We start from the raw sequence: 23,089 nt of genomic DNA on the forward strand, positions 1-23,089 counted from the left end.
CTAAATGAAAAAGCAGGATCTGGTGTGATCATATGTACTTAAAAAAAAAATCCTAAACAGGAAAAAATGGAAGGAAATAGTCTTAGCCATGATTATCTTTGGGTGATTTTTGTTCCCTTAACTTTGTTGCTTATATTTTGCTTCAGAATTAGCTACGATGGAAATGAATTTTTTTTTAATAATGGGCTTTTGAAAAATCTGCATCCTGTACTAAAGAATTTTGCTGCCAATCCCCTTATGTTCTGCTGAGAGACACTGTTCAGAAGAATTCTCTGTGACAGGGAGAGAAAGGGCCATGGTATCAGTGATGCGTCAGGAACGTGGAGGCTCAAGAAAGGAAGCCAAAGACCCAGGAGCTTTAGGTCCTTGTTTTTCTCCCCCACAGGATAAGTGGCAACTCCTGAGGGCCTTCCCAGAGCAGCCTGGGCAATGTTGATATCCATGGTACCTAGGCTTGAAGGGAACTAAAGTTGCTACACTCTGGCCCACCCTGGCCCCTTCCTGAATCCCCTCTGAAAACCTCCCAGTAGGCTTCTAGACTTACAATACACCTAGCAGTAAGGAGTTCACACATTTGAGCCAGCCATCCCTGCCCCCTTGCTGGTGCTCAATTAAAGAGTTCTGCCAAAATGTATTCCTCTCCTGGCCGTGGTCCTGGTTCACCCCAAATAAGGCTAATTCTTCACATGACACCCTCTATTACTCCATGTGAATCCTCTCTAGATTTGGGTTCACAAGACCAGAAATGCTGTCTGTTTGGCTGCTGGGTGTACCAGCAACATGTCACATGGAGCAAGTACTCAGTAAATGTAGAACGAATGAACATGTGAATGAATGAATGAATGAATGAATATGGTCCGTGAGTCTTGTTTTCTCCAGGCCAGATACCCCAGTTCCTTCAACCAGTCTCCTCTGATGTGGTTCCTGGACCCCTCACCACTTTCCTTTGGATATCATCCGACATGGCACTGCTCCTATTTGAATGTAGAGCTCAGCGATCTGCACAATGGCCCCAGGACCGTGTGAGTGGTGCATAAGTCACAGGAACCGTAACTTCCCTCATTTAGAATAATCTGTCTTTACGATGCAGCTCAAGATCTTAATAGGTGTTGACAAACCCAATTATGTTAAAAAAAAAATCTGGGCTATGTTTTTAGGGTTTAGGGCCATGGTTATGAATCCCAGCAGCACTGGGGTCCCTATTTTGACCATTCAAGACACCGTGCAATGTAGCAGAAAAGGCATAAGACCAGGAGTTGAAAGACCTGGACTCTGACCATTGCAGTAGTTCTAGCTAAGGCTGGGTACCAGGCTCACTCTGGGTCAGGCATGGTGTTAAGTGCCTCACACATGGATTTGCATTCCATCCCTGTTGAAAAACATAGATGCTATTTTTATCCATGTTTTACAAATAGGGGGATTGAGGCTTAGGGAGGCCAAGCAACTTGACTAAGCTTGTCTCCATTGTTTAATTGCCAAGGAATCTTGAGCTGGTCACTCAGGCTCTGTGCTTCATTTTCCTTATCTGTCAAATGAAAATAATACCTACCTTGGAGTGTTATGGGGAGGATTTATTGAAAGGATGCAGTGAAAGTAACTATTAAAACCCACAGATTTGCAATACATTATTATAAAGGCTCTGACTTTCCAGCACACAGTCTGGAGACCTAGACTCCAATTTCCTCTCCTTGTCTGTGCATTCCACATTGCTGTCAGTTGAGGTAACAAATGTTTTCTTTCTTTCTCGAATCCCGGCCTTTTTGTAGATTAAGAGTAATTACTCCCAAATGGATACATGAAAGTCCAATTTATGCCTAACATACATCAAGCCATCCATAAATAATGCATTTGTATTTTATTTATTATTCTTCATGAAATCTATTTCAAGTGAAAACAAACAAATCCGCTCTTCCCAAGTGTTAAATGATCTCAGCCCCAGAGGCATCTTTCTGCATTACTCTTCCAGCAGAGGGCACTGTTTCTCTATAAAGCAGGTGATCTTTCAAACAGGATCCTCAGATTTTGGAGGGGGTACATTTTCCCAGGGACCCAAGAAATAAATGCATAGCAAAGTACTGGGAATGAAAAATAGGAAAGATGCCATTTGGGTCTACTTCCCAAAGAGAATTTTCAGTTAGTGCAGAAATGCCAATGCTTGTGTTCATAATATTGGGTCAGTTCCCCTCATTTAGAAATCATAGAATGTGATTAGAGCCTTATAGACCATTTAGCCCACAGATCACAAAGAAATAGCCTGTGGGCTAAATTCAGCCCACATTCATGTTTTCTTCCCCTGTATCATCATCATTATTATATTATTAGACTAATATTAGTTTAAGCAGGATATTGAAAATAAAATAAATATTTCTTAGCATTTCTTTGAAAACGAATCAGAAACTCTGATAACCCTGTGCCCACAGGCCACCATGATGACAACTGGCTGGAGTTCAAAAAATTCCACCTTTTTTGGACAGGACAGGTTTTTCTCCTTCCCTGTAGTTCCCATCCAGCCTGCCCTATGGGTTTACATCATCATTCTAGACCCAAAAGTACTTGAGTTTACAACCTGCAGATTCTGGTCCAACATCTTCATGTTACAGATGACAAAAATGAAGCCCAGAAACAGGAAGGCCCGTGCTCAAGATCACACCACAAGGAGGTCCCAAGACCAGGCTAGATACCAGGCTTCCCAATGGGGTTTCTTAAAAATGAAGATTAGTCTTGACATTTGCCCATGCCTTAGTAAGCAGGAAGCTTCAGCCCTTGACTCCTCTGGCAGGAGGCTGGGGCTCCCCAGCAGGTGGGAGGGACCACAAGGAGGTTCCAGACAGTGTAAGATGCAAAGTGGAGGAGGGCAGAAAGAGAGAGGGGAGGCTCACTTTCGCTTCTCAGACTCCTGATTTCTTCTGCAGATGGGACAGGACTTGGAGAGCAGAGTCAAAAAGACTTAGTTCCTCAAAATGTCTGGGCCTCTGTTTCCTCATCTGTAAAATGGAAGCACTATTACTTTGTGGAGGTTGCATGAAAATTATTCATTCTATGAGTAAAGCGTCTGTGATCCCTTTAATTATTGCCTGCCTACTAGATGGCAAGTACTGAGGGCACAGCCATGCCTGGAACTGGGGGGTGGGGGGAGGAGTCCTCAGGAAATGGGAGCAGTTATTGAGGAAAAACAGGAGAGACAGGATTTCTGTTACTCAGTGCCTACGCTACGCCTTTGGCCTCAAGCCCTCCATGTTCCATTAGCTCTTTTCCTAAACCGCTGGTTCTCACCTTGGCTGCATATTAAAATGCCCTGGGGTGCTTTTATAAATCTTGATACCCAGGCTGCCTCCCAGACGAAGTGAGTCAGAATCCCTCGGGGTGAGATCCAGTCATCAGTGCTCTTTAAAGTGACTCGTGTCACTCCAGCGTGCAGCCCAGGTGAGGACCACTGTCCTAAATCCTCTCCCTACCCTGCCACAGGTCCAACCCTCTTCCTGAACTAAGAACCACCCTTGGTATGCATGTCCCTTCCTCCAGCCCTACCTTTGCCCTTGGACTCTGGACAGATTCATTAAACCCCTCTGAGCCTTCTTTTTCTTATCAGAATAACAGAGCTGTCAAGGAGACACTTGGTAGCCTACCAGCATCCAGGACCTCCGATTCCTCTCCAAGAAGAAGGCTGAATTTGGAAGCGGACGAGCTCCGGGGGTAGGACTGGTTGGCCTCAGGGTTATTCAGTCATCCTTGTTTTGGAATGATGGGTTTAGGGATGAGACTGTGGACCCAAATCTGTTAGGTAAGATGTGAGAGGAGGCTTCTAGGAAAAGCTTTCCTGCTCCTGAAAAAGAACAAGAAGGGTGCTGTGTGGTATCTTGATTTGACCCTTGAAGCTGCGGCCACTATCTCATGACCAGGTGGAGGATTAAGGCAGCACAGGGGCACAACATTTAAAGATGCATTTTAATTGGAGTTTTTGGAAGATTAAGTCAGAAGGATGATGAGTAGAGAGCTAATATTTGCTGAGTCCCTATCATGTTCCAGATCGTCTATTAAGTCTAGTATGATTTGTACTCGCTTGTGTAAGTCTGACTGCCATGGTCTGGCATTATAGAGTACTCAGCCTATGGAGTTAGATCTGTTGATTTTAATTTTAGCTCCATTTTTTAGGCAAATGATTTAAACTCACTAAACCTCAGTTTTCTTATCTGTGAAATGGGAATAATGGAATCTACACATCATGGGATTGTTGGCAGGATTACATCAATGAATTAAAAAAATGAAATAATGCATGTAAATAATCTAGCCCACCATTAAGACTCCACAAAAGCCAGGTGTTACATTTTTTTAAAACTAAACTCTCGAAAGCAGGTTATTACTATTATTACTGTTCTCATCATCCACTCTTTACATAGGAGTAAAATGAGAATTGCAAAGCCCACTGACTTGCTTAAGATCCCACAGTATGTAAGTGGCAAAACTGAGGTTTAAACCCAAGAATTCTTATCCTGAATCTGTTGCTTGTGCCTTTCCTCTGGTCTCTGCTTGCCATGCTCCGTTGAGGAAATCCCAACATTCTCCTGCCCCAGCGAGAAGTGCCTGGGGGATTCTTCCACAAACACAGGTTTGCAAGCAAACCAGGTGAAAAGGAGAAGCTGAGCCTGAGGCGTGCGTGTGACTGAGTAACTGTGAAAGGCAAGGAGCCCTTCAGCACGACACTTACTAGGTTTGCGAATAACAAAGGATCATAGGACCATAGACTATCAGGGTTCAAAGAATCCTTTAAAGATCAAATAACCCAACTCCACCCCATGTTGGAATTCCTAGTTGCTCACCCCTTGAGATGGGGGCTTCCTACTTTCCAGAGTGGGGCTGTTTTAATTCTTAAAAAGTTCTACCATTTGTTGAGACAACTCTTATGTCCGTTGGACTTCTATTGGTTGTTTTAAAACTCATTCTTTCGCTACGTGGCAGACCACCCTTTGGAAAGGTGGTGATGACAGCTCATTCACCTGAGTCTTCTCCACACCTCCAGGCTCCCCTCCCCCAGCTTTCTCAACTGATCCTCTAACGGTTCCAGTTGTTTCCAGTCCCACTACCATCCTGACCCCTCTTTTTATTTTTTTTTTAAGATTTTATTTATTTGAGAGAGAGAGAGAGTGAGCACAAAGGCAGCAGGAGAAGGAGAAGCAGACTCCCCGCTGAGCAGGAAGCCTGATGCGGGACTCGATCCCAGGACCCTGAGATCATGACCTGAGCCAAAGGCAGACACTTAACCGACTGAGCCACCCAGGCACCCCCGACCCCTCTTTTGGTATAGGGAGACAGAAGTGAAATCAATATCCAGGGAATGATTATCTAAGAGTCAGAGCTGTTCAACAATGGATCAGTGGTTGATCAGCAACATTATTGCTTGTATGTAAATTAGACCTAAAAAATCATTGGGTGAGGGGGAAACAATGACCTCTATTGTTTTTGTTTGTCCACCATCCATACTACCTCCTATGGGACTAGGATTAAAATTCACTTGGGTGAATGATCAAAGTCCTCCGGGTACAGTCTGGCTAGGACAGTTAGCAAGGTGCCCTACTCCCCTCTAGCTGGGGCAGACACACGGCCCTCGCTGGGCTGACCACAGCTTCCCTTCCTAACTGAGCATGTGAGTGGCTGGAGCACCGGTTGTCACAGGGGCTCTTGGACAAGCCGGTGCGTAGTTCCTGCAAAACCCCTGGAGAAGCTCGCTTCCTTTTCCTGTCTTACTAAGCCTATTTGCCCACTTTCCTTTTGAAATTTTGAATTCCCTTGTGTTTTCCAAAAAACTCCTTCCTGGCGTATATTAGCCAGATGCAGTTTCTGTTGCTTACAAGTAAAGACCCCTGGTTTATGTGGTAATGGAATCGGGGGATAAATAATATTATGGAATACTAATTAAAAAGTCTCAAAACATAAATAAAGAGAAAAATAAAGATAGCATTTACTTTACTCTATATTATTATACTTATTGTACATGCTGTCTTTATTCTATATGGTATATATGTATGACAAATATTTTTTATCTTACATTTTTTAAAATTAAGTTCTTATGGTAAGATAATATGTGCCCGTTGTAGAAAATTGGGGGAAAAAAAAACCGAGAAAAATCACATATTACATATTACCTATATAAAATCATTGCTTGGCCGCCAAAAGTGTGAGTCTATGCCTGAGGGCAGAACTTAGGCCACTCCACGCCAGCCCGCTTTCTTGGTTACCTTTTGGTGTGTTTTTATTTCACTGGGAATGTCGGCCAGTGCTTATTTTCACAGCCAAATTAATTAATGAGAAAATCCTCAGACTTTCCATCTATCACTTCCAAACACCCACTTTTGATGAGTCAGTTGCCATTTGAACAATATAGGATAATTTTCAAATTAATTAAAGCGAGACAACAATACGGCCCATTTCTTACTCAAGTATCTCCAAGGGATTCTGACTTCATTAATCTTGGGACCACCGCTCTCAAACAGAGGAAGGACATTAATCATGTCTCTCCGGTGGGGGAGGGGCAGGACCCAGAGAGTGAGCTGCTTGTCGGGTATAGAGAGGTGCTAGGGTAATTGGGACTATCTCCAGCTTGGAATCTTTCTCATTTTTTTTTTCTCTACCAGATAATCATCAGCCATATCTATGTATTTAGTGGATATCTCTTGTGTGCTAATTGTTTTGCCAGTAGGTAAGGGAATGTGAAACACAGACAACTCTGGGATCTAGTTCCCATCCCCTTCAGCCCAAGGAGCAAAAAGACACAGATGCGTAAGGAACTAGGCGGCAAGATAAGACCGTGGTGTCCGTTAAGTATAAAGCAGCTGCTGTTTCTTTTCTGGATATAGTGTAAAACCAAGTTTCTTAGCATCTGTACCTTTTCTCTGCTTCTGCGAGTATTTTTAGGATCTGCTGTGCACTAGCCACTTTCACGTGTTAGCTCTTCTCTCAAGTGCTCACAGCAACCCAGTGGAGGAGGCACTCCCATTTCCATCCTGCAGAGGAGGGCGTGGAGGTGGCCCAGCCAGGAGCCCTCTCCCTCTGCCCATGGTCTTCCTGTGTGCTACGGTGTCCTAACCTCCAGCATGCTCAGGTGTCCCGGGCCTCTCTCTCAGGCCAGCTCTGTCTCCCTCTCCTGAACTTGAGAGTCGTACCCAAGTCCCAGCGGGTATCCCCACCTAGAGGTCCTGCAGGTGGGCGGGGGGGGTGTGTGTGGCTCAGTATGCTTCAGAGCAAAGCTGTCTCATTTCGTCCCCCAAACCTATTCTGCCTCTTTCCTTTCAAAGTCCCAGCAAATGGTGCGGTCCGCTGACAGCCTAGCGGGAGTGCTGAGAATCAGCCTGGATGCCTTCCTCTCCTGCACGTCCTTCTCCGGTTCAATCAGCCATCATTTCTACTTCTTTCAACTGTTTCAAAATCTTCCCTGTCTCCATCTCCAGGAAAATGGCTCAGGCTCTCCCCCTTTATCTGCTCCTTACCACGCCATCCAGCCTGTCTCTTCCTCTCCAAGCCGCACCCCTCTCTGACCCATCTCCCATGCGTCAGCCAACAGGATTTTCATAAATGCTTACGGTCATGCTATTCACCTGCTTAAAAATCACTCAGTGGCTCTGCAGTGCCTGAGTACAAAAGCCGAACTTCTCTGCGTATCACGAAGGTCTCTCAGGGTCTGTTTCCAGTCCACCTCCCACCTTCATGCTTTTGCCCTATTTTTTTCTGTCTAGAGATTTGTCCCCTCCCTTCATCACCTAACAAACTCCCGTTCATCTGTCAAGATCTAGCTCAGATACTATCTCTACTACAGGAAGACTTCCCTGACCTGTGAGATGGAAAAAAATCTTGGGACGGGGGAGAATGAGATTAGGTATTTATTTCTCTGACACCTTCCCTGTACGGTCACCCTGGCTATGACTCTCAGCTGTCCGTCACTACACCTTTCAAGGTGATCTTCCCTATACAACTCTTCCCTTCCAGGTTCCTATAGCTAATGTCCTCCCCTCTTGTTTTGGACCTGGGTTTCTCACAGCACCACTGCCGCTAGTGTTGGGTTCCCGCAGTCCCTGTGAGTGCCTGACATCCTGCCCACATCCCTGCACACAAAGAATCCCTTTGTGAATAAACTCTCCTCAGATTAGCCTAATTTGGGCATCCTCCCTGTTTCCTATGGGGGCCCTGTCTGACCCAGCAATACTTTGCAAATTTCAGAATCACGTTTCCCTCTGTTATCATTTCCAACTATATTATCTTCCCGTCTGATTGATCTTTTATTGGACTTGGTTTGTAACTCTTCAGCTTAAAGCTGGCGGTAAAACAGCTTTTCTATCCTATTTGTCGAGAGAATGAAAAGACTATACAAATTCCCAACTTTTATTTCCAGTGTATAGAACTTATCATAGGAATTGCAAAAAATCGTGTGTGTGTGTCTCTCTCTGTTAGACTGTGAGCTCCGTCCCCAAGGCATAGCCCTGTGTCAGAATATAGTAGACACCCAGTAAATAGTCAGTTAATGAATAAACCACTAGCAAGCACTGAATAAATATCCATAGAATACATGAATGGGATAAGAATTGGTGCCCCAGATTTGAAAGCCTTAGGGACTGCTCTTATTAATAAGTAAGACAAAAGATAATAAGTGACACAAAAGTGCTCTTTTGTCCCCATGCCAGGATACTGGAGTGTTATTTTGCCAGACTTGGGAATTTCCTGAAAGGAGTTAAAAATATCTTTAGTACCCAGAGCACCTCAGGACCGAGTACTCGGAGAAAGCACATTGCTGGGGTAGAACCACTAGCCAAGCCCTCACCCTCATCTTCCCTCCCACCCCCCTCATTGCACCCCTTCAGATCTGACAACTCTGTAGGAAACCAATTTGCTGTTAATCACAAGGGAGTTTTATTTACTCTGTTGAAAGAATTGAAAAGCAGTCATTTTTATTAGTACCACAGCTGGTTCTTCCATCGTGGAAGAAATACAATTATGCGTCTTCCTATGGCTGAATGCAGACAGCTACAACCTCATTATTCATTCTGGTAGGAAGCAGGCCTTTATAATGAGCAGGGGAAAAAATGCACTGACCCCTCATTTATAAAGGGAACAAATCTTAGTTTCTGGAATGACATCGCCACTGCCACCATAGAAAGAAAGGCTTTTTATTTTATTTTTTATTTATTTTTTGGTTACGTAATAGGGAGCGATAGCTTGAGAGGCCTAGTTGAGGCAGTCATTGTGGTAGAGTGGAAAGAGGGTAGGCTCTGGCTGCAGGCCAGCCTGGGTTCAAACCTTGGATCTGCATCTTATCAGCTCTCGAGAGAGGGCATGTTAATTCTTCTGAGCCTCTTTTTTCTTATCTGTAAATTGGAAATACAGGTCTCCCCTGCTTTTCCAAAGTGTGTGTCATGCCACCTTTTCTTCGTGGAAGATCTACATTGGTGCTGTAGAAACCCAAAGAGGAACGGAACATAGTAAATAAATAAGTAAATAAGTAAGTAAGTAAATAAATAAATAATAAAATAAATGTTTCTTTTAAAAAAAGGCAAAAAGCAAAAACAGCGTTCCGCGCGCGTCTTGCAGCGGGCACCTCCAACAGCCGGAGTGGCGCCACCAAGCGCTTTCCCTGGGAACTACACTCAGGACCAGCAAGCCGCCGGGGCTTTCAACTGTGTGGGTGAACACGGTTAGCTGCGGAAACCCGTAGTAATAGAACAGCTGTCCAGGGTGGGAGTAAGGATTACAGATTAAATTCGCACACAGACTGTACAGCACCCATCTTGAGGGGATCTGGCCCCTGCCTCCTTTCCAACTGCATCTCCCACCCCACGAAGCTGGCATCTCTGCGGCGGTCATACTGACCTGTTACCAGTTCCCCGGAACGTGCCATCCTCCCCCATGCTTCTCTGACTTGGCACGTGTGTCCTCGCTGCCTGAGTCACATGCCCTCACTTCCCTTGTTCCTCTGGCAAACTTCTTTCCTTAAAAGTGACGGTTCCTCTGTGAAGCCTGTGCCTCAGTTCCTCCCCTAGACAGAGGCGGCGCCCCTCTCTGTTTCCAACATCCTCCGGAGGACGTTGCCACACACCGCGAGGGACTTGTCCGCGTTCGTGTTTGTTCCAAGTTCCAGTCTGCAAGCTCCTTGAAGAGCAAGAACCACGGGCTTTCCCTCCTGGGTGCTGGCACAGGGCCCACCAGAACTCGTGGTCCATAAATGACTTACTGAATATACAGGAAGACTTAAGTATAGCACTTCTCGCTTTGCATGGATGCGGCAGACACTGTTGATCCCTTCAATTTATACCCCGTTTAACCTTCCCAGCTTTCCTGCTTCCACCATAGAGACACCCCAGCCTTTAGGGAATTTGGGAGAGCCCTGTCACCCAGTTTGAGCCAAAGAGAAATTGGAGGAAGTCTATGAGGGTTACTTGTTACTTGTTCTGCGAAATCCTGACTAGATCTTGGTACAGAGGATTCAACTCTCAAAGCTGATTTGCCTTATGCAGCCTCATCCCTTGACATGTGAGCAAAGTATGGCCTTTGGAATCAGACAAACGAGTTTGTTTCCCACAACCAACGTGACATGAGGGTTCCAAATACTAACCTGGGAGGCAGACTGCGTTCAAGTGCTTTTAAAGTGTTTGTCTTTGGGCAGTTATCTAATCATCCAGTTTCTCAGTTTCTTCATCTGTAAAGCCAAGGTAGTAATAGCACCCGCCTCACAGGGTTCAATAGGTTAATGAATATAAAGTACTCAGAATAAAGACTGACCCAGACTTAGGGCTGTGTTCGTGTCGGCACTATTTTTATTATTAATACGGGTTGTGCAACCTTCGGCAATTTCACATGCTTTCCGAGACTCGGTGGGGGAATCTATAAAATGGGCGTGTTAGAAAGGCCCGTCTTGCAGGTTGTGGTGAGGATACCAGTTCACGTGCGTGGAGCACTGGAGGCGACCCTTGGGGTGAGACCACAGCTGTGCGCAGAGGAAAGACAGACAGTACCGAGCTCTGGGAGCTGGCAGATCGGGGCTCTTACCTCTGCTCCTTGTTACTCTCCTCCCTTCCTACCACAGCAGAAGAGCCATCCCTCCTCCCGGGTGAGGCCAATCGCTGCCCGCTGCCCGGAGCTCTGGGCTCCCTCCTCTCCTGCTTTCTCAGAGACCCTGTGCTAGTGCTTTGGCCCCTCCCCTCAGCCGTTTCCTTTCCACTGGCTTCTCCCCGAAAGCATGTAAACGGGCTTCAGTCTCTTCCTTAGAACAAACTTGACTGTACGCACACGCACGCACGCACGCACAACCACACACAATCAGCTTAAACCCCAGCCATCCCCGTAGTGCCTTTCCTTCTCTTTCCATCCTCCCCCAGGCAAACTCCCTGCAGTATTTCTCTGCACAGCCTGGCTCTACCTCCTCGCCCCCCAACTCACTACTACTGCTGGTGGTGCAGCCTGTAAGGAGGAGGATGACTATCTGGAGTCTGCAGGAAGCAAGGTCAAAGACACGAGGTCAGGAGTTGTTTTCATCCTGAAAAGGGGGCCTAGAGAGAGGGTAGAAAGGGAAGGGGAGATGATCGGAACTCTGATGAACTGAGAATGGAATCGTCCTGGCCCCTGTTGGCCTTGACTACCTCGTGTGCAATCCAGGCTCACAGATGTGGGGCGAACCCGCAGTCCTCGAGGCTTGTGACACGCGCGGTGGGGCTGCCTCCCACGGTCCGAGCCCTCTACCTGGCGGCACCTGACTTCTAATCTAGCCTGGCCCACCCTGTGCCAGGTCTTCTGTGACCTTCCTCACCCATGGCTTCCATGAAGTCTAAGCAGTGCCAAGAAGAGAAGAAGATCGAGAAAGTAAAACATACTACGTGGACACAAGTTCTAATGTTTTTCCTGTCCTTTTTTTCTTTCTCCTTCTTCCTAATCATCCATAATCATAAGAGGCCGGGGGCAGGTGCTGCCCACCTTATTCTAATGTTACCCACCTGGGAAATCATGCAGGGACGTGAAATGCCCTACCCAACAGCCCTAAAAGATTATAGCTCAGGGCACCTGGGTGGCTCAGTCGTTAAGCGTCTGCCTTCGGCTCAGGTCGCGATCCCAGGGTCCTGGGATCAAGCCCCGCATCGGGCTCCCTGCTCGGCGGGAAGCCTGCTTCTCCCTCTCCCACTCCCCCTGCTTGTGTTCCCTCTCTCATTGTGTCTCTCTCTGTCAAATAAATAAAAATAAAATCGTAAAAAAAAAATTAAAAAAAAAGATTATAGCTCATGTTTGGGAAGCAAGCGCTATAAGTCTCTGCCACATCCTGGAGCTCAGTGGAATTTCTTCACAAATTTATGAGTTAAGGGCCCTTGCCAACCCCATTTACAGATAAAGAGACTGAGGTTCAAAGAGGATCCAGGTCAGCAGCAGCTACATGTGCAGGGCATGGCCAGGCAAAGCACTTTGGCCTCAGAGCCATAGGCTCATACACAGGTGCTAGGACGAGTCTCACAGGTGAAAAGCATAGAATTTAGTAGGATAGGCTGGCTCTGCTACTTACTGATAAGATGGGTGAACTTGGGTGACCTTAAACTCTCTGGGCTTCAGTTTATCATCTATAAACTATGGGGGCTAGACTGAATGAGCTGGAAGGCCCATTCCAACCTGAACTTTCTTTGGCCTAGTAATCGCTAGGCATCTCCTCAGTAGGCCCAACTTTTAGTCAGTTCTCTATATTGGAACAACAGAAAACAAGTTATTTCAGTTTTAGGAGTGGAAATAAAGTGGGTGGAGAAAGGACTAGATGGACTGCAACTGCCATTCTGTTCCCTTTCTGCTAGGTGGTTCTTGTGGGCTAACCCTTTCCAGATTATTCTCAGTTTTAAAGCCCTAGGTTTGAGAATCAGATACAGACCCAGATCCAGTCCCGGCAGCAGTATTTATGACCGTGAGCAGTTCATCAACATTTCTGAGCCTCAGTTCCCTCATCTGTAAAACTGGGTGCTCCCCGGACTGTTGAGAAGATAAAGCAGGGAAGAGTGTGGGAAGTTGCTTGACACATAGTAGGTGCTCGATAAATAGTAGTCATTATTATTTGTTTCAAATTTTTTTCTTTTTTATTAATCCATTGCACGATAAAGTGACAAATGGAAGACCCTAGAAAAATGTGTACAGGTTTTAGATCTGGGATTTGCAAAAATTGCAAAGTACTTACTTTACCTCCCAGAGCCATTGTGCTCCTGTTAAAATACGATGTTCTGTCAAATTTTCTGGTGTCCCGAACAATTGCACAAACGAGCTCAGTGGAGGTAGGCGGAATCAGGGTGTGTTTTCAGCAACAAGTGAGGCGAGGCACTGAGCGGGTGGTTTTGAGCAGGAGGCCCGGGGAGTGACAGTGGAGGGGGAGCAATGCCGAAATGATAATATTAGAGTACACAGAATAATTCACAGCTGCTGGGTCACGCAACTTGAGAAGTGCCTCGGAACAGTCAACCCTTCCATGTTGTTGCTAAGAGACGGGGAGGTGGGGAGGTAATCATGCTTCTAATGAAAGAGAGGGGGAAAAAATGAAGAGAGACAAACTTCAGATTTTGGAAATGATTTTATGGACTCCTATTCAGTGAATGCTGGTGACTTTGAAGATATTTATCTTATAAAAGAAACAAGGGTTGAGTCCATATATGGCTGCAGGCCCCGGAGAGACCACCGTTGACAAAGTCCCGGATCTCATGGAGCTTCCATTGGGTTCAGCCATCTTTGTAGCTGAGGGGACACTGGAGGCCCTGAGAGGGGAGTGATCTGCCTGAGGCCCCAAGGCAACCAACTGGCAAAGCTGATCTTAGGATCTGGGCTTCCGAGATCCCACACCAGGATGTTTTCCATCCACTACATTTCACAAAAGAAATTCATCTGTAGCAGATTCTAATGTTAGCTGAGAGTTGGTACTTCGGCTAGAAAAACAGAGGTCCTCACTAGAGAAATGTATGGAAATGAGTCCAAACATGATTTCCCTCATTTCAAATGTCCCACTGAGAAATTTTATATTTATTCAGAGTCCCTGTCCTGCATTATTACATGCAGCTGAATGAGACTACAGGGCATGGCTGCGGGTGGGAGGATAGAAGGAGGTGGAAGATTTGGGTATCTCATCACTGCTGAAAATTAGCAAGACACAGAAGTCCAGAGGACTGGGTCCAGAACAAGATTCTGTCCCTTCCTACCCATACCTTTTGCTTCTCTGGGCTTCCTTTTTCCCACTTGTAGAATGATCTCAAAATTCTACTCTAGCTCTAATTTTATAATAAACCACCCAAGTGCCATGCAGGCCTGAAGGACCCCAAATGTAACTTCAAAATGGTTTGAGGATGCACCTTGAGCATGAACGGCCTCTCGTCTGTGCTTCCATAGTCCTGCAGGAGGGGACTGCCACGGTGCATGGCCCACTGTGCCTAGTGAGGCTGTCCCTGTCCCTGCCTCCCAAAATGCTTGTGCTCCTAGGGTGCAAGGACTGTGTCCCACTCGCCTCTGCATCTCCCCCCAGTACCTATCAACCACCTGGCAATGGTGGGCATTTCATATGTTTGTAGAAGGACCTTTAATTGAGAAGAGGCAGGATTGGAAAGGGATTTCAAAAAAAGCTGCCATAAAGGAGAAGCTCTTCAAAAGGTTGCCGTGACAGAGACTTAGACTGAGGCCAGAGCTAGTAAGTGTCAGGGCTCCAGTTCAAACCCAGGACTGCCTGACTCCTAAGCCTGTGTTGTTACCCCTACACCATCCTTCCGCACGTTCGCTTGTTTATTCAAGATGGCGGTGTCATCACCACCTGAGGTTAAGGCATAGACTGTGCCCAGACAGGACAGAACATGAAGCACACTCGTCCCAGCTAATCCTTACTCATTCTTCAAAGCCTGGGTCAACTGTCACCTTCTCTATAATTTCCCCCGGCCCTTTGGGCAGAATTAGTTGTTCTTGTTTTTCTTACTGCTGTAACTTTTTCTCCCTAGGACACCCATCAGTCTCACTGCAGGATGACTCCCTTTGGAGGCCTTTTTTCTCCACCAGGCCATGACTACTTTGATGGCAGGGACTGTGTCTTATTTATCCCTCTGCCCCGAAGCTTGTGACTGAGCAATCAACACATGTTTATAGAGTGACGGAATAAATAAGTAAAGAATGAATGAGTGAGAAAACGATATTTCTTAGGGTCAAGATGGGAAATGCACCCAAGAGCCTCTCCTGAACGACTTCTTCAGGCAATCACAGTTAAACATTAAGGTGATAGAGGTTATGGGTGACTTACTCGAGGTCACATAGTTAAAAAGCAACACATCTAGGACTTCTGCCCTCTTTCTCTTTTTGTCCTTCCATTCAGCACCTCATAAGGTCGTCTGGCTCCAAGCTATGGCATTGCACACAGGTAGTTTTCAATAAAAATCTATGAGAAGGAAATGAATTTTGAAGGAGCTAAGAGGGTGGGAGTCTGACACATGTGGGTTCTAATGCCACTGGACAACTGACTGCTGGTGTGGTCCGTGGCAACTTGACCTCTCTGAAGCTCAGTTTGTGTAAAGTACAAGAGACAACACCTCCAACAGCCCCTTGCAGGCTCTTTCTATGGGAGTCATTGGAAGGCATTATGATGAACCCAAATGAGAGGTAGGATGGAAGTTTCTGACACACCAAGTCTCTCACTGTCCTGCTTGATTTGCTTTGGAGCAATGGGTTCTTTTCCTTCCTTTTGTCTTTTGAAGGGCCGCGTTTGGTTGGATAACACGCAGCCTTCTGCCCGCACGGCGTGCGTTTGCCTTTTCCACCATATATCTATGGTATGTGGTTTCCAGCCTACTGAATAGCCAAGCCCATTCCTCACACCAGTCAGTTTGTGCTGGTTTGTATTTCTGCTCTTTGTGCTGCCGCAGTCCGAGGTAAGGCTGGGTCCTTGCTGCTTTCCAACGCACGTCTGCGGCCGGTCAGCACCACAGACCGTTCTGGGGGCTGGCAAGGATTTCAGGCAACAGAGCCTGCGTGGGGAAATGGCTTCCGGTGTGAGGTGGCTGTGAGTCACAGACCTCACGGATACGCTGGGTAGGGAGCTGGCATATGCTGTCAGCAGATGCCCCTCAGGAACTCCGGTTGTTTGGCGGCCTGGAGAGAAGCCGGCAGTTACGGGGCCCGAGCAGCAGCACCTCTGCTCTGTGACGAGGAAGCTGTGGAGTCGTGGGCTCCACCACGTGCACGGTGGCTGTGTCCAGACCTGAATGCCCCTCTCATGACTCACCGGAAGTGAGTTCGAACACTTCACACAGGAAGATGACTCGCTCCTCCAGCAAGATGCGGAAAGCCTGAGGAAATGATTTGAAGTGCTTGAATATTCTCTTTCTTAGTCCGCTTTTCCTCTCTTGAATTCCTCCCTGGGAGCCTTTATGTGCAAACTGATCCAGTTGTGGCATCCTTTGCACACCTTGGAGGAATTTTAGTTAGTACTTGCGCCAGTTACGAGACTTCAGCAGCAGCTCCGGCTCCCTTCATGCTCCTGCAACATTGCTGTGGAGAGGGCAGGTTTGTCAGAGCCGTGGGAAATAACACCATGAGCCTGTTGCTTTTACAACTGGAAATGAAGAAGCATAGTAAAAAATAACAGCGCACAGTTGTCATGCGTCAGGCTTGAGTACGGGGCATTGCGGGTCCCTAACATGCCTGCCGGAGCAGGTGGACAGAAGTGGGAGAAGGCGGGATGGGGCACTGATGTCTTCGCCCCTTCCAAGTCAGCTTAGGAGCAGGGCAACTTCAAAGACCCAATGGAGCAGCCAAGAGGGTGGGTCAGTTTGCTTTTCATTCTCAACAGTAGGTGTGCCTGGAGTGGGAACTCCAGAACCAAGCTGGGATTTGTCACCTTTGGGAAAGATCTGTCCATGCACAGCAGGTGTCCCACTGGCAAGAACAGACTCTAGAACCAGCCCCCAGGGAAAGGAGCTGAGAAAAGTCAGGCATGGTTCCAGGCCGTCAACCAATGTGCTGGGACAACAGCAGGCTCTAAGCTCAGGGAAGGGACACTTAAAGGCTAATCTTATGTGACTGGGGAACACAGCATGGTGTCATGGGGAGTGCATGACTTTGGACTTGAAGAGCTATAGATTTGAATCCCAGTTTCGCTACCTACTAGCTGTGTGATCTTGGGTGGGTCCCTTCACTTCTTGGGGCCATCTGTGAAATAATCCCTAGGGAAGCAGCATAACAACCAAGATTCATTGAAACAATGCAGGTAAAATACTTAGCATTAGGCTCAGAACACAGACAGCTCTCCATAAATGTTGGCTATTAGTTGGTCCTGGAATGTCAGGTCCTGGTCTGGTTGGCAGTGAAGGTGCAGGAAATAGGTCTATGTGGTGTGTGTTTGGGCAATGATGACCGTTTAGGGGATACTCTAGGGTGTCCCTTAGTTTTCCAATCAGCTGGATCTTGGTGTCCTGCACGAAGCTAGGAACTGCTTGGTCCTGGCTAAGTTAGCAGATTTCTGGTCTGGTGACATCTTCTAAGCCCTGCTGGATGGGCTGACGAGGCATCTGAGGTGACTTAGAGGTAAACTTTGCTGTACAGGCTTGCTTCAAGGACTGAGATCTGTGAACAGGAGAAGGCAGGGCTGAGGCCGACAGCTTTACAGCTCAGAGAGTGTTTCCTCAAACACTTTCTTCTTTAGTTTGATCTCTACAGCTTGCACCACTAACGTTCTCTCTGCATGAGGAGTCAGAGGTCCTGAGAGGCTCCCTGCGCGGGAGTCCGTGCTGGTGCTGGGCTCTGGACAGGAGATAAAGCCATGCCCTATCCATGTGACTACAGTGCTGTGCTGCCTTCCCCACCCCAGTAAGCACAGGACTCTGCTCTGTAGGCTCCGTACTGGGGTGAGGAGAGGGGAGGCACAATGCATGCCCCTGTTCCTGCCCTTCTATAGATGGTAATAATAATTCTGGGGATGTCATCATAGTTGCTATTTATGAAGCACTCACTAAAAGGTGCTAAGTGCTTTACATAGGCAATCTTATTTTTCCCACAGAAAAACACTGTGAAGAGGATTTCTTGAATCCATTTTACAGATGAGGAAAGGAAGGTTAATGAGGTGCCTGCGAATACACACAGTCAGAGAAGAGCTGGGATTTAAGCCCCTTTAGCTACACCTTTTTGTCTTTGATGCCATGTCACTTCCCTTCCTTCTTTGCTTAATTCTGCAGTTAGCTTAAGCCTAATTACATGTCAAAAAACAAAAACAAAAACAAAAACACCCCAAACTGTGAATCGTGCACAATAGGATACCAGTATTAATATCTGATCCCTCTCTCACTAAGCTACTGATGAGCTTCTCAGTGGTCAGATGTGACCCATGAAATTGTTTCTGTTCTAGTTTGATTTGAATTTCTACCTTGAAAGTTACATAAAAACTTTGATGACCAGGGAGGACCATGGCAAAAAGCAGTGCCCCCTTTCTAAATGTTACTATAGCTAGGATTCATTCTCTTGCTCATCATCCCACCCCTTTTTTTGAATAGATGTTTATGTTTCTGCCAAATTTTCTATTGAATTATAAGAACCCTTTATCGATTAAGAAAACTAGTCCTCTTTATTTGTCATATATATTAGAAATATTCACCCCACTTTGTCAATGGTCTACTGGCTGCATATGTAGCATTTTGGGAGGCCATACAATAGTTTTGTATTATTTTTAGAAAAGCCTCTCACGTAAAGAGAAAATGTAAATTATTTATGTATCCAAATCTTATATTTTACTTTATTCTCTTCCACTGATTTGTCAGCCTAGTATTTCCCAACCCTAAATTGTTATAATATTTACAGCTTTATAATGTATTTTAATATCTGGTAATGCATGTCTGTCTACCTCCATTGCCCCTTTTGGAAAAGCTTTCCCCTGGCTTCTCTTGCATATTTATTTTTTCTTTAAAAAATTGCACAAATGATTCACCCTTGTTATAGAAAAATGAGAAGTACAGATAAGTATAAAAGGAAAAGAAAAGAAAAGAAAAAATGGATAATAATAGCACCCAAAGGTTACTGATATAAATTTCTTGGAACACCTCATTCCAATCTTTTCCTATGTGTGAATACACACACACACACACACACACACTCACGTCTTTTCTTTTAAGATTTTATTTATTTATTTTGAGAGAGAGAGAGAGGAGGGGGAGGGGCAGAGGGAGAGGTAAAAGCAGACTCCCCACTGAGCAGGACCCCGAAGTGGCTAGATCCCAGGACTCTGGGATCATGACCTGAGCCGAAGGCAGCAGCTTATCTGACCAAGCCACCCAGGCATCCCAACTCATGTCTTTCCTAACACGAGTCAGATCATGCTCTTCTAGCAAATATATTACTGAAATCAGTATAACCATTGCTTAATTAGTATGCCCATTGCTTAATATACTATGTTTTCCTCTATCTATACTAATTCCTCTATCTTGGAGCATGCAAGTTATTTCTAATTTTTCACTCAAGCTATTTAATGCAATGTGAATGAATCCTTTGCACATTCCTCTAGCAAGTTGATCAACATCTGGTCTAAGATATTCGCTAGCATTCTGGTGTTAAGTTTGGGATGTCCCTATCAGCTAATCAGTATCTGCTCAAAGACTCCTTTCCCCTTGAAAGTTCCACTCAGAATTGCTGAATGTAAAGGAGACACTCGTTGTGGAGGAAGTTGGCCCTGTGGTTAAGAGCATAAGTTTTGAAATCAGACAGAACCATGTGAATTTGGAGAAGTTGCCTGAACTCTGAGTATGTTTCCTCATCTGTAGACTGTGGATATGAATGGCTACTAGGAGGGTTATAGAGGGGATTAATGTGATTGTACAATAAAGTCCTTAGTGTTATGCCAGCACATAGTAAGATGTTCAGTGTACACAACATTGTGCTTCCTCCAACTACTCAACCACAGCTGCTCTCCCTCATCCTTATGAATTTTGCTGTTTGACAGTCTGGGGATGGAGCTGCTGAAGACTGAGTTATATCTTCAGCAACCTTGCTACGCAAAGTGTGGTCCAGAACTAGGAGCATTTGTATTACCTGAGAATCTCAGAATCTGCAAATTTCAGGCTCCACTCAGGATTTATTCAACCAGAATCTGCACTTTTAATCAATCTCCAGGTGATTTGTATGAACAGTAAAGTTTGAGAAGGTATTGGTCTGACTATTCAGGATGCTAGTGGTGGTTTTGTAGGAGGCGTGGGGGTACAGAAGCATTTGACATCTCTGCTCTGGAATTCTCTAGTCTGGAATTTGCATTCTTTTGGTCTCAAACCCATCACTCAGTAGCAATGTGCTCTTCACAAAACTCCAGTGACCTTTACCACTGGGAGAAGCTCTATCTTCAGATTCAGCAGATATGGGTTTCAACCTCAACTTTGTTATCTGAAAGATTTGGTAGATGAGAGGCATTGAAACAAATTATTTCAACTCTCTGAGCTCAGTTTCTTCACCTATGAAATGTGGACGAGGCACATTCCCTAAGATGTAATTAGAGATAAGCAGTGATAAAGTATTTAAAAAGCCTGTTACATCCCAGGAGTTACAATGTGTATTTTGATACTGAAGACCTCTGAAGCTGAGCATGCATCTCAACTCCATGACCCACTTGGCCAGTCCCTTCCTCTCCTGGGACTTAAGTTTCACCATCTGTAACATGGGCATTTAGGTCAAATAACCTCTGAGGTCTCCCTCTGCTCTAAAACTTGGCAACTCTTAGGCATATTTCAGTACGCATCTATGAATCCTAGTGGTAGCTCATGGTCAGAGAAGAGTTGAGACTCCCACCATCCTGACACATTATCTAAACTGTCTTTCAATCAGAGTCCTAATAAGCAGGTTAGATATTCTATGTTTTAATGCATGTATTTGATTAGTACAAACAAGAGACTCATTGAAAGTGTTGGCAGTTATTAAATAGCTTGAGGCCATATACCTAAATGATCATAAGGTTGGTACTAAGATCTCCAAAGCTGGATTTTGAACCTCTGGCATGCTTGGGGCACATATGTGATACTGGAAGTTCTCTGATTTGAATTAGAAAGCTGTCAAGATCCTCCAGACTGAAAATGCTTGACAGGAGGGGGGAGACAACAACCTGGCTTCCCATAATGGAGACTTACTAAATGATAGATGATTAATTAATTTAAAGTGGTTGAAAATATCCCAAGTAATCCTTTTCCCCAGCCCTTTTGAAGAGAATGTAGGATCAGGAAAGTCAGAAATACACTCAAACTAACAGTTTGTACCCCTGAGAGAGAGAGCTAAACAGGCATGATTTATCACCCATTCATGCCTTCATTCTTTTGCTGAACCTTACGTGAGCACTATTACAGATAGACATTGTGCCAGGTGTTGGGGGATGGAAGATCAGATCAGGAATCAATTGGGAAATTCCAATGTACTCTTTGAGATGAGACATATACCCAAATAACTGTAACACAAGATAAAAACTATCAACAGAGAGGGAATGATGAAATGCTTTGAACATGTATGGGACAGAGAGATTACTTCTGAGTCTTTCTAGCAGATGTGGCATCTAATCTCAGCGTTCAATGATTGGATTTTATTCATTGATTCAACAAATGTTTACCAGGAACCAGTTAACCACAATGCCTCATAGAAGATGCATTCAGAGTTGGTTAGTTATGAAAGAATGGTTTGCCAGTTGTCATCTTCTATGATTTGCTCTTCTTCCTCTTCCTTTTACACCCCCCAGTTTGGGGCCGCTAAACTAGTAGATCACCTGGCGGATGATTCAAAGTGGTCATTGCTAAATGTTGGTGTCTCCAAGCCAGACAAACCTGCATTCATTCAACATACGTTTATCAAGGAGATACTGTGTGCCCGACATTATACAGCGATGAGCCGAGGCATCGTGGGATGTAGCTTACTGTAGGCCAGTTGGAGAGAGAGATAGTGTCAGATGATACATGTGGAAATGTGGAAATGTAATTGATGAGTGCCACAAAGGGAAGAAGGCTTTGTCTCTGAGGGACTTATCTTAAGGGGAGCTGGCCAGTTAGGGGGATGCTTGAGGTGTAATGCTTGACCCTTGACATGCTCAAAATGTGAGTAGGAGTTAACAGGCAAAGAAGGAATACCAGTGCTCGAGGTAGAGAGAAGACTGTGCTCATGGGCGACTTTCCGAAGGAGTCGGGGAGAGGAGAGCTGAAAAGAAGACAATGTGAAGTGATTCTGGAAGTGTAGGGAGCGGACTGAGTCAATAGTTTTGTCCTTAGTGTAAAAGTCATCAGAAGCCACTGAGAAGTTCAAGCAATGAAAGAGGGATGGCCATATTTATATTGTGAAAAGATCCTCCAATTTGCTAGCTCTGTGTTAAACTCATTGAGTTCATCTACCTTCTGGCTGCGACAACAGGAATAAACCCAAGGCAGGACAGAATAATAGATGGAAGGAAGCCAGTTAGAATGCTAGCGCTGAAGTTCAGAAGAAAGATGTTCTTTTGATCAGGGTGGTGGTGGCGATGGAGAGCACTGGAACCTCTGAGAGGTAAATAGGAGCTACATCAATAGTGTGGTGGGTAGAATATGAGAGATAAGGTGAGAAAAGGGTCAAGATATTGCCTAGATTCCTCTTTGCAATTGTAATTGGATGAATGGAGTACCATTCACTGAAATGAATCAATAGTTGGCTTCATCCCAGGACTGCCACATACAGTTGTTTGAGTTGTGCACTGCACAGGGCATCTGGCTGAGTGGGGAAGGCAGGAGCTGAAAGTCAGTCCATGCTCTGCTTGCCAAGCCATTCATCCTGAGTCAGGGCTATGCCTACCCAAGTCTGAGAAGCACCTTCTTATAATTTGCAAAAAGGAACCATCCAGTTGGCTGGATAAAAAACAATTAGGACTTTTAACTCGGCACTGCAGGAATCCAGGCAAGCCTGGATGGGGTGCTACAAGTTGAGGCTGGCTGGCTGGAGGTGATAAAGCCAGGAGCAGAGTACCTGAATGGTGGAGGCAGGGGCTGGAAATGTTGATGAAAAAATGGGAGAGTGCAAAGAACACCAAGTTCAGTTTATTTATCCTGCAGTGGCTGTCTCTGGCCTTTCCTGGACTCCTGACCCACAGGGAGGG

General features: G+C 45.5%; 2 long non-coding RNA genes across 2 annotated transcripts in view; one reads left to right on the forward strand and one right to left on the reverse strand.

Annotated features, from left to right (window-relative positions):
- The window catches only part of LOC102727723 (uncharacterized), a 52,066-nt gene that overhangs the window by 25,579 nt on the left and 3,398 nt on the right, over positions 1–23,089 (forward strand). The window contains exon 6 of the long non-coding RNA XR_014144879.1: positions 3,590–3,693. This is a non-coding gene — a long non-coding RNA (uncharacterized LOC102727723). The remainder of the gene's footprint in view (positions 1–3,589; positions 3,694–23,089) is intronic.
- LOC102727527 (uncharacterized) overlaps positions 1,864–23,089 on the reverse strand; it is a 41,809-nt gene continuing 20,583 nt past the window's right edge. Inside the window, exons 3-4 of the long non-coding RNA XR_014144881.1 lie at positions 3,627–3,823; positions 1,864–2,984 (exon numbers count right to left, since the gene is read on the reverse strand). This is a non-coding gene — a long non-coding RNA (uncharacterized LOC102727527). The remainder of the gene's footprint in view (positions 2,985–3,626; positions 3,824–23,089) is intronic.

The sequence above is a fragment of the Leptonychotes weddellii genome, chromosome 4 (genome assembly GCF_054177405.1).
Source record: "Leptonychotes weddellii isolate Sample4059 chromosome 4, ASM5417740v2, whole genome shotgun sequence".
NCBI lineage: Eukaryota > Metazoa > Chordata > Mammalia > Carnivora > Phocidae > Leptonychotes > Leptonychotes weddellii.